This window comes from Numenius arquata, chromosome Z (genome assembly GCF_964106895.1).
Source record: "Numenius arquata chromosome Z, bNumArq3.hap1.1, whole genome shotgun sequence".
Lineage (NCBI taxonomy): Eukaryota > Metazoa > Chordata > Aves > Charadriiformes > Scolopacidae > Numenius > Numenius arquata.
In genome coordinates, this window is record NC_133616.1 from 13,787,702 (window position 1) to 13,803,304 (window position 15,603).

Genomic DNA, 15,603 nt, shown 5'->3' on the forward strand with positions numbered 1-15,603 from the left:
ATGCCAAGATTTTTATTTTTTTTTTTAGTTTATTTATTTATTTTTTAGTTTAAAGATACTTATTATGCTCCCACTGAAGTCAGCGGCAATCAACTGGAGCAGGCAGGGTAGGTATTCTGTATTGCTCCTGCACCTGTCTTTATGAAGGTGATAATGATTATCCTGACATTCTGAAACCCATAGCTTTTTTAAGGCTCTGGTTTACTGAACCCAAGGAAGCCTGAATCATAATAATGTGTTTCAGTATATGTAGGAAGGAGCTGTATGCAATATATGCCTCCAGATTTCCACATTGTTTCACCCCCAGCAGAGGTCAGTTAGTGTTTGAAAATGCAAGTAAACACATGACAAAGAGCCTTATTTATATATTTATAAAGAGACAAAAAGCTTCAATTAATTTTGTTTCTCTTTGGATACTACTATATTTTTTACCTCATTTACAAATTGTATCTTTAAATTCCCTCCATAGTACATGGATCAGATTGAGATGATTGATTCTACTGTCTCAGAGATTGCTGAATTCCGTGATTTTACATGCACTACATTCACGGTAATAAATGAAACTCTTTGGACTGAAATCTAAAGACATATACTTCAACTTAACCTCTTCACCAATTTAAAGCTGTGGTACCGAGGAGTTAAAGGAAGCTGGTATTCCCTTCTCTATTCTTTTGAACAGCCAGATGAATTCACTCTTAGAAGAATTTAATACTATGATTCTGTTTTTTACAGATCAAATTAAGAGCTGATATGGGACTGAAGAATCTTCACCATGGTACCATGAGGGCAATCGAGGGGCCCCAGTTTTCAAAGGAAAAGGCAACTATATTTTCAGAGCTGTCAAGTTTTCTAAATTAATGCAATTCAATAGGAGTCATCTGTTTTCCTTACAACATGAAGTTTGGCCTTACATCTGTGACAAGGAAAACACAACTCTAAACTTTCTGACAAGCCTGGACCAAGGTGTGAATAATTTTTATGCCAAAATTGGATTTTTAGTGGAAGTCATCAAGAATATTTGCTTTGAGGTTTCTGTCAAAACCATGATGCTTTTAGCTGAGTTTCCTCTTACATTTCTGTTTGAATTCTCAGTGTATGCAAACCTTATGCAAACTGCAGCCAGAACAAAGTCAGAACTCTTGCCAACAAAAACTGCTGAGTTTCACACAGCTTTAAATATTTTACAAGGTCTGAAGCTTTGTTTGCTCTCATTTGAAAGAACTGTTAGGATACTGCCCACAGTTTGCCTGACCTCAGCCGGTAATTTGGAAAGTTTACTTTCAGGCATACCTGTAACTTTCCACTTCACACTCAGTCTCAACTATTTAGGAAGAATTGAGTGGGCAAAAGAAAGGAGAGTCTCAGTCTATGTCCAAAATGGCATTACTTGTTTCCAACTCACCAAGAAGTTAGAAAGAAAGATCTTGAATTCTTACAGATCAATGTCCTAAAGGACAAACAAAGCAATATACTCTGTGGGGCTTGATAGCTATCATGGTAGTGAACATGGTGATCATCACTGTAAGAACCAGTCTGTAATGTCTAGGCTAGAAAGCTGTATTATCACGGGTGGCTCCAATCAGAAAGATATAAGTAATGTCATAAAGTCTAAATGCAGGTAATGGAGTATACCAACTCCTAGTGGACAGAATGTATCCACGTTTATTTTTCCAACTTTTTAATTTCTATGTACCACTAATGAAATAGTGATAACAATAATTATCAATAAAAATTTTGTCACTTTAAAGACACTGCACAGACAAAGAAGACCTGGACATTGAAAGAAAAAGTAGCGGTAGTTAAGTGCAAGGAGCTCTTAAGCTGAGCAAATTTTCATAGGTGAACAGAAGAAAACTGAAGGTACTAATATACGTGCATGCATTTATACATCTCAGCATTTCAAAAAGGCTGATTTTATGTTGCTAAAAATCAGTGAATCAACTGCCTGGGAGAAAAATGTAAATGGTAGTAGAAAGCATCTTAAGGGTATCAAGAAAAATTTGAAAAAGACATTTTCAGATAAATGTGGCAGCAACAAGGATCTGTATGCATGTTTGGATCTATGTACAAAAATATATACACAAAGGGAAGAAGCAGGGAACTGTCAGCAAGCAAAATAAACTAAAATCTGGAAACTTTAGAAAACTGGTAAAGAAATAAACAGCTCTAAGGAGGAATCTATGGTCCATAGGGATAAGGACAATAACAAGATTTTCCATATATTAGGAGCAATTAATAGGTTCCTAATATTGGATATAGACCATGGCCACATAGATACAGTAGAATGTTAGTAAAAGGCAGCATACAGTTATTACTTCTGGTCTGTATCTGTAGAAGAAAAAACAGATGATTTATATATTCCAGGAAGATAATTATACAGTTTCTATGTGAAAACTAAGCAAGGATATCATACAAATACTGGGGAAAAAAAAACATTTTTAAGTCAGAAGGTCAACATAATTTGCATTTAAAAGTTTTAAAGAGCTAGAGAGTTCAGAGTTATCTGAACCGTAACTGTTGACTTTCAGTAACTACTGGAACACTTCTGTTTCCAGAAAATTAGAAACAAAGCTAACGTTGCTTATGTATTTAAAAGGTAAGCAGACCAGATAATTACATATTTATCAACTTAATTATTTGATTCTGACAAAGTTAATTCTAACAAAATGAACCACTGATACAGCTTAATTAATACAGAATTTTAAAAAGTTACTGAAAATTTGTCCCATCAAAAGAAACATAATGAAAACAGAGCCTGACAACCCAACTGCCCATTCTTTTGCTGACTTCAAGATTGGAGTACTCTTCTTGACACCTCTGTGTGACAACAGACTGTGTACTGCACCCCATTCTGGCTAGCACAAAACTAGAAGTATTGCAAAGGTTAAGAACTGGTTCATTTGAACAATGTGATGTTTAACATGAGTAAGAACAATTCTTTCTCTAATGACTGTTTACTGCTATTATCAGTTATCTGGAAGAAAAGGTAAAATTATCATTGCTAAAACCTGTAGATGTCACAGTTTAGAGGACTGGTAAACAATGATAAAGATTGGTCATTGGTATAGAATGGGGTCACTTAATAAAATGGGTATACTCAAACAGTATGCAATTTAAGACAGACAATCATGAAGCTGCCTATCAAAATACATTACCACAATGGGCACTTTCTTATCTTACAACCTATAAATTAAACCATATACTGAAAAACAGCCTTTCCACTACTGAGCCCCGGAAAGCTAATCAGCACGAGTCAGATTCCAGCCACAGCCTTGGATTCCAATGTTGGTATTATGCCATCTGACATCTAATAAAAAAAGCTGCAAATAGTAACACAGATTTGCAACTCCATTGCAACCTGATCGTAACAACAATACAGAGAGAGCCCCCTTATCCTCAGTATACCCAAAAAGGACAGGAACAATCTGCCCAGGTTCAGAGTCTTTGAAAGATCTGGGAGGCAAATATGTGGGTCGTACAACTCCCCCACTTGTGCCTGCAAGTTGTTCCTGACATGGGGAAATAGGGATATCTCTTCATGCTAGAAAAAAAATGATGCATTGTACGCAGTTATGAGGTACAAGAAGCTTGTCTGTAATGAGATGGCAGATGGAAAGTTTGCAAAGGTAGGAAGATCATGTTCGAATAGAGGGACAGGAACAAGGCTTTCAGTGACAGCATTTTTAGAGGATGAGCTCAAGAAAAAGATAATTGCAGTAGGTAACTCACAGTGTAACTGAGGCTTGCTCTAAAGGTATACAGCTGAGAATGGTAAGAAAAAAGGATGCTAAAGGAGTAGAAACAGCAACAAATAGCCTTAATACATGAGACAAGGAAAAAGAAATCTAAATCTCCCAGTTTCCACAAAAACAGAAAAGCTGAAGTGTAGAAGGCTTACAAAGGTCAATCAAAATTGAGACCATATTTCCAGCAAAACTGCAGATGTTTTCAAATACTAAGCACTGAATGCCTAACACTGGGCAGAGACGTAATACTATCACTAGTGTTCAGGTAAAAGGAAGACAAGTTGGTTATGTCCAAGGAAGATGCAGCTTGTAAATCTTTGTTAAGCCTTCATACCTGAGATATGAACAAAACCAATCCTGCTATCAAAGAATCTCAGGGAAAAAGAGTCTTGCCTGGGAGCAGTAAGGCCCTGCATTACCACCCTTGCCACCTTCTCCTGTCTCCCTTACTATGCTTTCTGTTCATGCACCGCAGGAAAGGAAGGCAGCAAGAGCAGTCGCAGTGCAGACACAGTCAAAACCACCACTTGAAAGCTTTTCAAAATGGGGTGGGAGGTAAGCTTAGCTGGCCCAGTAGTTTTCTTAGCAAAACAGTGGGGAAAAGTGCAAACAAGGAGAAGGAACCAGGGAAAGTTTTATCCAGTGTCTATTATATCTCGAAAACAAGTACTCCTTCCTTTTCTCTTGTGTCATACATCCAAGCTCTATATTGTTTTTTCTTCCTTCTTAGTAATGCTAGGAGACCCTTGTTTTCCTTACCATTTTGATTTCTATTTTTTCTATTCTCTTCTCTTTCAAAATCTTGACTTAAAAAACATTTTCCTAGGAATGCTTTCTGCTCTTTTTGTCTTCCTGATTATTTCTCCTTACCTCTTTTGTGCTCAACTGCTATGTTCTTTTAATCCTATCTGCTTTAAATAATAACCCTTTTAGGATAAGAAAGTTATCATACTTAGTGGTTCACAAATGCATATTTAGGCTTATGGGCATGAATTTATGTGGCAGTACTGAGCTGCACAGGCTTAGAACAGGCCCGTCAAACATAGCAATGGAGCTGGCTTCTGTTCACAAAGCATCCTGCTAATCAGCATGCTCAGAATGGAGATGATTTGCTGTGAATAAAACAAAAAGCTTGTTACATATTAACAAATACAAAAACTAAAAATACTCATATTTTCCATACGTATAACTACCAATTTTATCTATAAAAATGTTGACCTATATAAAATTATTTCAATTCAAAACAAATATTTATTTGGTAAGATGGCTTCTCATCATTCAAATTATTATATATACATATTTCTCACTAGAACTGTAAAAAAGGATTTTTTTTTAATTAAACAAGAAAGATTAGATTAGATTTTAAAAAGTAGATTAGTTATCTTTAGTAAAGTAAAGGTTATACATTTCAACTACCATAAAGAATTGCAAAACTTCAGTATGTGTAGGGTTAAAGGGTGGAAATGTGCTGTAACTTGCAGTGGAAATTTCCACTGCGTGCTTTATTGGCAGAGGAATGAGCCATACCCATGGTAAGGGGGGTGTGTGTGTGTGGTCTCTTCATAAACACGCTGGAATGCTGTGTCACATTATTTTTCTTTCCAGCCTTCTGACCAGTTTTTGTTTTTGATCTTTCTGAGTTTTCTGGGCTCACAATGCACACAGATTCACTAAATCTTGTGGGACATTTGCATAAGAACAAACTGCAGGATCGTATTTTAGCTGGCTCTACTGTTTTCTCATGCTGACACATTGCAGTCTCTGTAGTATTCTCCAGCCTTTGTCACCCATTCAGTCATCATTTTTTATTATTCAATGTAAGTGTTTGCCCTTTTTTTTTTTTTTTTTTTTTAAATTCTGTACAGCCAACAGTAAATTGCGGATATGGGAAAAACTGTATGGCTTTGGGGACAAGAACTGTTCTTCTGTCTGTAAAACAGCAGTTGCTGTGCTTCCAAGCTGGTAACTGGTTACAGGATACAAGAAGAAAGTTAGGAATATTTGGGGAGAAGTTACCTAGAAAGTCCCGAGAATCCCAGTACTGGAATCTGAGGTATTGAATTTATTTGTCAATGATTTTGAAAAGGTCTTGCATACTGAAGCAACAATATGGACCGCACTGTTATTCACAATAGTCAAGAGTAAAGCTGGCTGCAAAGGAACTGCAAAAATACATGTTTATGTTATGAAATGACAACGACAAGACAGGAAAAGGTTATCAGAGGAAAAAAAGTCCCTACGTATATGTAAAAATACGGGCTTAATTGAGCTTTTGGCACTCAGAGAATAAAATCTTAGTCAATGTGTATAGTTTTCTGAAAGCATTATTTCAGTGGGAATCAGAACATTACACAATGCTCTGAATTATTAGGAAAGAAATAAAGAAAGCATAGACGGTTATGCTTCTTTATAAATTCATTTTATGGGTTAATTAATCCTGCATACTGCGTACAGTTCTCTCACTGCTAAAGAGAATATACTGTAAACAGAAAAGGCATAAAGAACAAAGTGACAAGGATGGTGGGAGATAAGGTTTCCACATGAAGAGAGCCTGAGAAGAGTAGGACTTTTCATGATAAAAAAGAAGTATCTCAGAGATAAGACAAAATCGTTATTTGAATAAAAGTAAATAAAAAAATACTTAAAAGATATTTATCTCAATTTAAACACTAGAGGGCACCAAGGAAACGACCCATCAGCAGATTTTGTAATCTCAAGAGAAAGTATTTTTCAGCCTAACAGAGTTCACTGAGGTATTTCTTGCTGTAAAGTGTTGTGATAATCAATATTTTAAGGGATTGCAAAGAAAAGTGACAATATGCAGTGAATCCAATGAACAGTGGTGAAGCTTTGCGGCTTTTGACTCAAGAAATACTTAGATGGAGCATGCCCAAGCAGAAGGTACGAGTCCCCTCATGGAGTCTTCCCCAAGCAGCTGCTGTGGAGCCACTATAGGAGGCAGACCCTGAGATGAGGCAAACCTTTGGGATGCTCTAGCATGACAAATAAACATTCCTGACACTAAGCATACAACACTAATTTTAACAATAACCTGATACCAAAACCAAAAAACTGCAGGGATTTATATAGATTGTATGGATTGTAGGGATTTATATAGATTGCAGGGATTGCAGAGGGATTTATATAGATTGGAGCATTGGGCAATTGTCAATAGCATGAAATTTGACATGAACAAATGCCAGATTCTGCACCTGGGACGGAATAATCATAGCATCATAGAATGGTTAGAGTTGGAAGGGACCTTAAAGATCATCTAGTTCCAACCCCCCTGCCATGGGCAGGGACACCTCCACTAGAGCAGGTTGCTCAAAGCCCCATCCAGCCTGGCCTTAAACACTTCCAGGGATGGGGCATCCACAACTTCCCTGGGCAACCTGTTCCAGTGCTTCACTACCCTCACAGTAAAGAATTTCCTCCTAATATCTAATCTAAATCTCCCCTCTTCCAATTTAAAACCATTACCCCTTGTCCTGTCACTACATCTCCTGACAAAGAGTCCCTCTCTGGCTCTCCTGTAGGCTCCCTTCAGATATTAGAAGGCTGCTATGAGGTCTCCCCGGAGCCTTCTCTTCTCCAGGCTGAACAACCCCAGCTCTCTCAGCCTGTCTTCATAGGAGAGGTGCTCCATCCCTCTGACCATCTTCGTGGCCCTCCGCTGGACCCGTTCCAACAGGTCCATGTCCTTCATGTATTGAGGACTCCAAAGCCGAACACAGTATTCCAGGTGGGGCCTCACAAGTGCAGAGTAGAGGGGTAGAATCACCAAGAGCCAAGAGGACAAACCCCATCCCAGGGTGCATCAAGCACAGCACAACGAGCCGGTCAAAAGAGGGGACTGTCCTGCTGTGTTCAGCGTTTGTGCAGCCTCACCCTGGGCACTGTGTGCAGTTCTGGGTCCCACCATTTAAGGACGTGAATGTCCTTGAATGCATCCAGAGGAGGACAGCAAAGCTGGTGAGAGGGCTGGAAGGAATGTCCTGTGAGGAGCAGCTGAGGACTTTGGGCTTGTCTAGTTTGGAGAAAAGGAGGCTGAGGGGTGACCTCATTGCTCTCTACAGCTTCCTGAGGAGGGGATGTGGAGAGGGAAGCGCTGAGCTGGTACCCACTGACAGGATGCATGGGAATGGTTCAAAGTTGAATCAGAGGAGGTTAAGAATGGACATGAGGAAGGATTTCTTTATCGAGAGGGTGGTTGCACACTGGAACAGGCCTCCTGGAGAGATGGTTAATGCCCCAAGCCTGTCAGTGTTTCAGAGGTATTTGGACAATGCCCTTAATAACAGGCTTTAACTTTTGGTCAGCCCCGAAGTGTTCAGGAGTTGGACTAGATGACCATTGTAGGTCCCATCCAACTGAAATACTCCTATTCTATTCTATTCTATTCTATTCTATTCTATTCTATTCTATTCTATTCTATTCTATTCTATTCTATGAATAAGGGGAAAAAAGTAAAGACAGCAGTGATTTTTCCAGGTTTTATCAAGACTGGAAGTCAACATGCAGCCAGAATACATGGCAATTCATGAGTTGGGAAATGCTCTTGGTACCTGGTACCTCGAACCAGGACAGTACTACAACATAAATGTAACAGAACTGGTCAGGAAACAGTTAGCAAGATTGCAGGTTGTTTTAAAAGATATTGTAAAACAAGCTGACAGGTGCTGCAGGCTAAAGAAGTACTTTTATTTCTTTATAAAATAAAGCTTGGCCCCCCACAGTACAAGAAAGACATTGATAAACTGGAGCAAGATCAGCACAGGGCCATGGAGGTGGTCAGAGGCCTGGAGCACTTTCCCTGTGATGAGGGGCTGAGGAAGCTGGGCTTGTTCAGCCCGGAAAAACAGCTTCAAGAGGATCTTGTAGCAGCCTTCCAAAACCTTAGAGGAGCTTATTAAGAAGATGGTGCCAGACTCTTCACTGAGGAGCACAGAAGAGAACAAGACAATGTTCATAAATTGAAATGGGGGAGTATCTTACTGAATATAAATTCTATTCTATTGTTACAGACTGAGAATTCCCAAAGAAATGCTAATAGTGTAAAACATGCAAAAGGAGAGAGATTTGAAACACATTTAATATTGATCTAACTCTATTCATCTTGCAACAAAAGGATTTTGCCTATGATATCAGTAAGAGCACAGTTAAATGAATGCTGAATAACTGATTTTAAAACTCCCATCTGAGCTGTCTGCATCACTTTATGGTTTGTAATTGTTAATGATCATCTCTTTGGTGGTTTCTATGTCTAACCAGATCTACAGGAGCGTATAGAGAACGTTTGTGTATTCTGAAAGGAAACATGAATGAAAATATTGTTACCGATCAAGGAGTGTAAATTATAAAGTACTTAGGCTCAGACTATATATGTAATATGTTTGTATTTTTTGAAGTTCTGTTTTTTCTCTTTGCAATATTTCATTTCATATAAGTTTTTGGGACTTCAGTTTAATAAAATCAGTCTACAGGATTGAGAATCTAAGAAATTACTCTGGTGGGGTCACAGCCAGAGCATGTGGCTTAAAATTCAACAGTTGAACTAGTGTTGTAGATTGTTTCTAGTTACTGTTGGTAAGTTTTCAAAAGCTCTTTGAAAACTAACCTTTTGCACCTACCAACAAAAAAAATAAAAATCAGTATTATATTGATTTTGAGCTCAGGACGAATGGCCAAGTAGGAAAGGGACAGCTTGTGTAACAAAATTGTGCAATTTACTAATATGGTAACCATTATGCAAATTGACTTTTTTCATCCTCTACCTTGAAAATAACATAACAGAACTAGACAATTTTGACACATTCAACACAGATGATGAGACACTTAACAGAGATTTAGAGATCAAATAGGTGATAAAACTTGGAAAAGAATTATGAAATTATGAATGCTATGTGGAAGGTGAACACGGAATGTACTCAAAATTTCTTCTATTAAAAAAAAAAATTGCAAGGGATCAAATTAAATTATCAGACAGAAGTATTTACACAGGCAAAATTTTCCTAATAGTGAATAATTAAACGAGAGAACTGACCGCCATAGGTTTCTCTGAACATAAACACTATAAATGGAATCTAAAAAGCAATTAGACTAAATAATGGAGGGGAAAAAAAAAAAAAAAAAGTAAAAGCCTCTAAAAACAAAGATACATTTATAAATTCTGTTCACAAGGCACATATTGCCTGAAGCTAGAAGGGGACATCAAAGGAAACACCACTATATTCCTTTCTTGCTTGCAAACTCTTCCCCAAAGCAGCTGCTTTTGCCCATTAGCAAGGACAGAATTATGGGCTAGATAGACTTTTGGCCTGACCCAGTACAATATAAAGATAATTATTTCAGATTTGCATGCAACATTTAGTCATGCAGTTTATACAACGAACATCAACTCAATATGACTAAGTTCATTTCTAAGATGAAACAGGAAGAACAAAACTAATTAACCATACATGCATCTCTAATTAGCTCTCAGGATATATATTAACACACTTGAATAATTTTAGGCAAAAGAAATTACAATACGTAAACAGAAAAAAAGACTTGCTTTAATGAAAAAACAAGGTTTGATTTTCTTCTTAGGAAGCTTTTCAGCATTCTTTAAATGTGAGACGTAATGTGTACCAATGGAAACTTTTTTTTTTTGCTTCTTTAAGGAGATAAATCAAGCAGAATACAGTATTCCGGGCAGTATCTCCTTGTGATTTCTTCTCCAGTGTCAGAATTTCTTGCATGTTTGGTAACACAGGTTAAATAACAAGTGGCTCGAACTTGACAATTATGATTTTTCTGTTTTCTCATGTCTTGGGTTATATTTTTAATAAAGAACGATCTGAAATTAAGGAAGGTATTCAGATGCATGTGCTAGCATTCTGTGGTAAGCCTGCAGTGAATTAATCACCATCTGTTCCAAAGAGAGTTGCATCTTTCCTTAGGAATGATCACCAATGATGACTGCTACTGCCTATTGTAATTTGTGAGTCCATTTTCTGTTGTTGATTTACAAAGCTATCAAAGCTGTCCTTCAGAAAGGGAAATAGTGGTTGATGTGCACTGCTTCAGTTTGGACATCTCTGCTGAAATTTAGCTCAGAGTATTTAAAGAAATTTGCGACTCCAAGGAACTGTGGTATGAATTTGTTATTACTGTATATTTTACTATGCAGTGTGTGAATTACTTATTCCTTTTTATGATGATCAAGTATTTTTAGCTGAAGATATAAAGAAACAGTAAAGTTTGGTTACTGTCTGTTTCAGCTAATTCCTACCTTGATTTTTTTTGCTGCTTTGTGGACTCTTAATCTTTATAGAATGTAGAGGTCATTTAGCTGAAGCCACACAGAGTTCAGAAACTCTGTTTCACAAGCAATTTTGAATTTGGTCTAAATGTATCGTAACTATTTTTATATCTCCCTTTAAAAAAGTTAGTTTGGAAAAAATGTTCTGATCAAAGATTTTAAAAAAGAAAATTTGCTGTGTAACTTTAAACACAGCTGAATTAAACTTTCAAACTTGTCAAATTAATTCTGCAAATTGCTAGAAATCAGGCCAGGAATATCAGACCTACCAGACACCTTTCTAATGGAAAAGGGAACTACAGCTATAACCATGCTTCACAACAGCTGGTGTCCTTAGAATACTGACTTGAGACAGGATTCACAGGTTTCAAATCAACTTTGCCACAGGGCTTTCATCCTCCAGCACAATCCTTCCACATAGGGAGGTGTGGAACACAGGCCAAACCATTACTATTGTTGTAAAATGAGAGAGAATCTATTATTCTTCAAAAATATTCAAAAATATAGAGAAGCAAAGTCTACAGTAAGATCAAAATCTGGTTTGGTCATAGAAGCATGGACAGTGATAGCTGAAGCAATAACTCCGGATGTGAAGTAATATCAAGTGCATAAGGCTCCAAGGATGCATTTGAGAGGGAGATATCATTCCTCTGTGGAATTGTTTATAGGCATCAGTGATTCCTCATTTTACATAAAGATGCTTAATACATTAAAAGGAACTATAAATCTCATTTATTTTGACATTTAGAAAATCTAATGGAATAGTGAGAAATATTTTATACTATCTTTGTGTCAGTAGCAACAAATCATGAAGTCTTGATCAATATCCCAAAATTATAAGCTCAGCAGAAATGCCCAGACCAGTATTAAAAGAAGAACTCGGTCCTTGGAGCAAAGCAGGCATGGACTTGATTGAAAGGCCATTCAAAGGATCATGCATAGATTTTAAACAAACATTATTAAGAAGAAATTACAGTCCTGTATTTAACAAAAAGCTCCTGGATATGCATTTAAACAACTTGTACTAATTTCAGTCCAAATGACTTTGAGTGCCATTTAAGCAGATGTATTGAAGGTTCTGATGGCTACTGAAAATGATATTAAAATGATAAATAAACTTCTCATTGGTGATGAAAAGTAGACCCTTATCCATCCTTACTATTTTTAAATCAAGGACGGCGCTAATGAAAACTGGCTTGTCAACTTTTAGTTTAAGTGACTACTAAGAAATAGAAAGCTTGCTACAATCAAAGCAGTGTTCAAAAGGAAAAGTATCCAAAATCCCAACACCATATGGGATCATGAAGCTGCCATTGCTGAATGAACAAAAGATCATGCTCCCGGGGCAGAAATTAAAATGGTGACAAAGAGTGGTATTCCTTGTGACCCTGATGTGACCTGACATCATTGTCCCAAAGCGGAGTAGTTTACAAAGTGTGCAGATGCCGATATACACACAGAGTAGAGGTATTATCTATTTATTTGATTTCCGCAGATATGGGTGCTAGGTGGTAATCCATAAAGCTAGCACACCAGCCTAAAAACTCTTAGGAATATCTATACGGTTCAAAACACAGAAATACACACCCTTAATTATAATTATTGGTTAGTACCTTAACATCTTCTATTGGTTAGTACAGTCTCTCATATTCATTCAAAGTTACAAGGTCCTTTAATTGATGTGCCCATGCTCCAGTACCGGGGCGGGAGGGGGACAGTCCAGTTTGGTCTCCAGTTGAGTTGGGGGTTGTGTTCTCCCACTGCCACCTTTACCTTTCCCCCAGTTACTGCAAATTTTTGTTGACTTCATGCCTTATCCATCAGCTGTCTGATTTTCTTCCAGTTTCAGCACCTCCTGTTGTGGGATGCTCCTTATTCTCAGCCTTCTGTTCTTCTTCAAGGGTATACTCATTTAGCAAGGCATTTATTGTTTATACAAAATCTCCAGTTTCACAGGGTTTTATGACCTTTTTACAGCTCTTTATTCTTACCTAGTGAGAGATTCTACCTTCTAAAATATATTTTACCCTTTTAAAAGTATATTCTACATTTTTAAAGGACATCATCATCCCAGATAGCATACAACTATACGTGAAGAAGAGCAAAGACACAGGATGCCTATAATTTGGCCTGGAAGAAATTAAAATTACACAACAATCACACCCAAGGTATACAGTCAGGACATAAAAAGACCAAATGCGCTCTCCACTGCAATGAAATTCCAAAAGAAACTAGCCAGATAATTATCTAACTTGAAAAAAGTGTAAATCATCTGCCTTGCTTTAGTTCTTTTAATAGGAGATAGGGGAGCCTATTTCTATAACAAAATTGGTAGTAAACTTGGTTAGCCCCATAGTAAGGAATAAATTGCTATAATGAAGAACTAAAGCAGCAGGTAAAGGGCAGGTTCTAAGTGCTGCTAATCCACTGCTCATGCGAGTCCTTCCTCTTGGAAGTGCTGCATCATATGGTGCCACACTACATGCTTTTGCAAACAGAACTACCCAGGCACAGCAAGGTTTCTGCCAAAAGACAATGCCACCACCAGATTCCTTAAGAAAACTGTACCTGTGGCTCGTCAAGAGTTTAGTAAACATCTCCTAAAGTAACACATTAGGCCTTCTGCTTCTACTAATGAGATTTCAACCCTTCTTCAGGTCACTTACAATTTGGTTATGTCAAGAAAAATAAGGCAGAAATGTATCAAGAGTTTAGAAATGTTAATGATGAATGCTACTACTAAATCATAAAAACATTTCTAACCTGATGAAAACAGAGGTCAGAAGACAACATTGGATTTCACATAGTATTTCTGATGTCAGGAAAGATTGGAATTATTTCAATAAGTAACATTGTTGATATAATCAGTTACATTCACCTAAAATCAACACCTCAATGTTTTTGAAATTGAGACAACAACAAAGAATTTGTTATGAGTTGCTGGTGTTTGGAAGCTTTAGATACATTGCAGCTTTCACTTCAAATACGAATGTGAGGCATTTCCAAAATATTCTTGCAAACTGATAAGGTTTTTTAAAAATAGCTCCTACCATAAAAAATATAACTGAGATCATGGCAAATACTTTTAAGGAAAGATGAAATTAACAATCAGGAAAGAAGTCCCTCTCAGAAACAAAGTTTTAAGTTAGTTGTAAAAATTCAGGTCTTAACAGACGTGCAGTGACAGATTCTATTTCATGCTGGCCTTTTTATCAAAAAGCCAGAGGCAGACAGGGTATCTGGAGCTAAGGCATATTAGAATCACTACCCTACTTGTGGTAATAAGAAAAAGTAATTTCCAGTGGATACACTTGGAGATGACAAATATGGCTACTTTGGATTAGATCTATTGAAAATTTTAGAGACTTAAAATAAATTGTTACAAATATGCCTTAAAAGGTTACACCTGAGATTCACTGTCTTTAAAAGGATATGAGCTCTGATTTACATGAAACAATTACAAAAGGTGCTTAAATTCCTTAGAATCTGACCCTGACCTCACTGTAGTGATTGTTCATGGTTTGTATCAGTAGCATATTCATTTCTGATCTGATCACACATCCGCAAATCAAACATGTTCTAATCCTTCCTATAAAGAAAGGCAGCCAGATAGTATCATTTTTTTGTTAATTCAATACATGCTGTGACTATAACCATCTCTCACGTATTACTCACCTTGCATGTTTTATTGTTTACTACACAACTGGAGGGCTTGGTGAATGAGGTGGGTTAAGATGAGGTGGATGGCAGCAGTGAGTGGTGTTTATTTCAATTTCAGTAAGGCTTTGGATGCAGTCTCCCAAAACATCCTTATAGACAAACTGATGAAATACAGGCTATATAAGTAGACAGAGAGGTGGGTGGAAAACTGGCTGAACTGCCAGGCTCAAAGGGATGACATAAGTGGCACAAATCCAGCTGGCAGCCGGTTACTTGACCCTAGGAGTCAGTACTGGCACCAATACTGGAGCAAGTCCACTGAGGGGCCAGGAAGATTATATATCTTATATATATAGTATATATATCTTTTATATCCCATATATATAAAATATATATAAAAAATAATATATATATTATACGTATATATTATATATCCCAAGTAAGGGATTGGAGTGTCTGAATACAAGGAGAAGGTGAGAAAGCTGGGACTGTTCAGCCTGGAGAAAATAAAGCTCAGGGGGATGTTATCCATATGTATAAATACATGGGGGGGGCAGGGATGATGGACTAAAGAAGATGGAGTCAAGACTCTTCTCAGTGTTGCGCAGTAACAGGATAAGAGGTAATGACAAGAAACTGAAATACAGGAAATATTGGTTAAACACAATAAAAAACTTTTTTACTGTAAGGGTTATTGGATGCCAAAACAGGTTGCCCAGAGAACCCACACCATTCTATGATTCTATGATCATCTTGCCCACCAAAAAGAGAGGATGTGGACTCTCCACCAAAAGCTGAATGGACCCAGTCCTGGGCAGCCGGACCCAGCTGACCCTGCTCTGAGCAGGGAGGTTGGACTAGACAACCTCTAGAGGTCCCTTCCAAACCTTC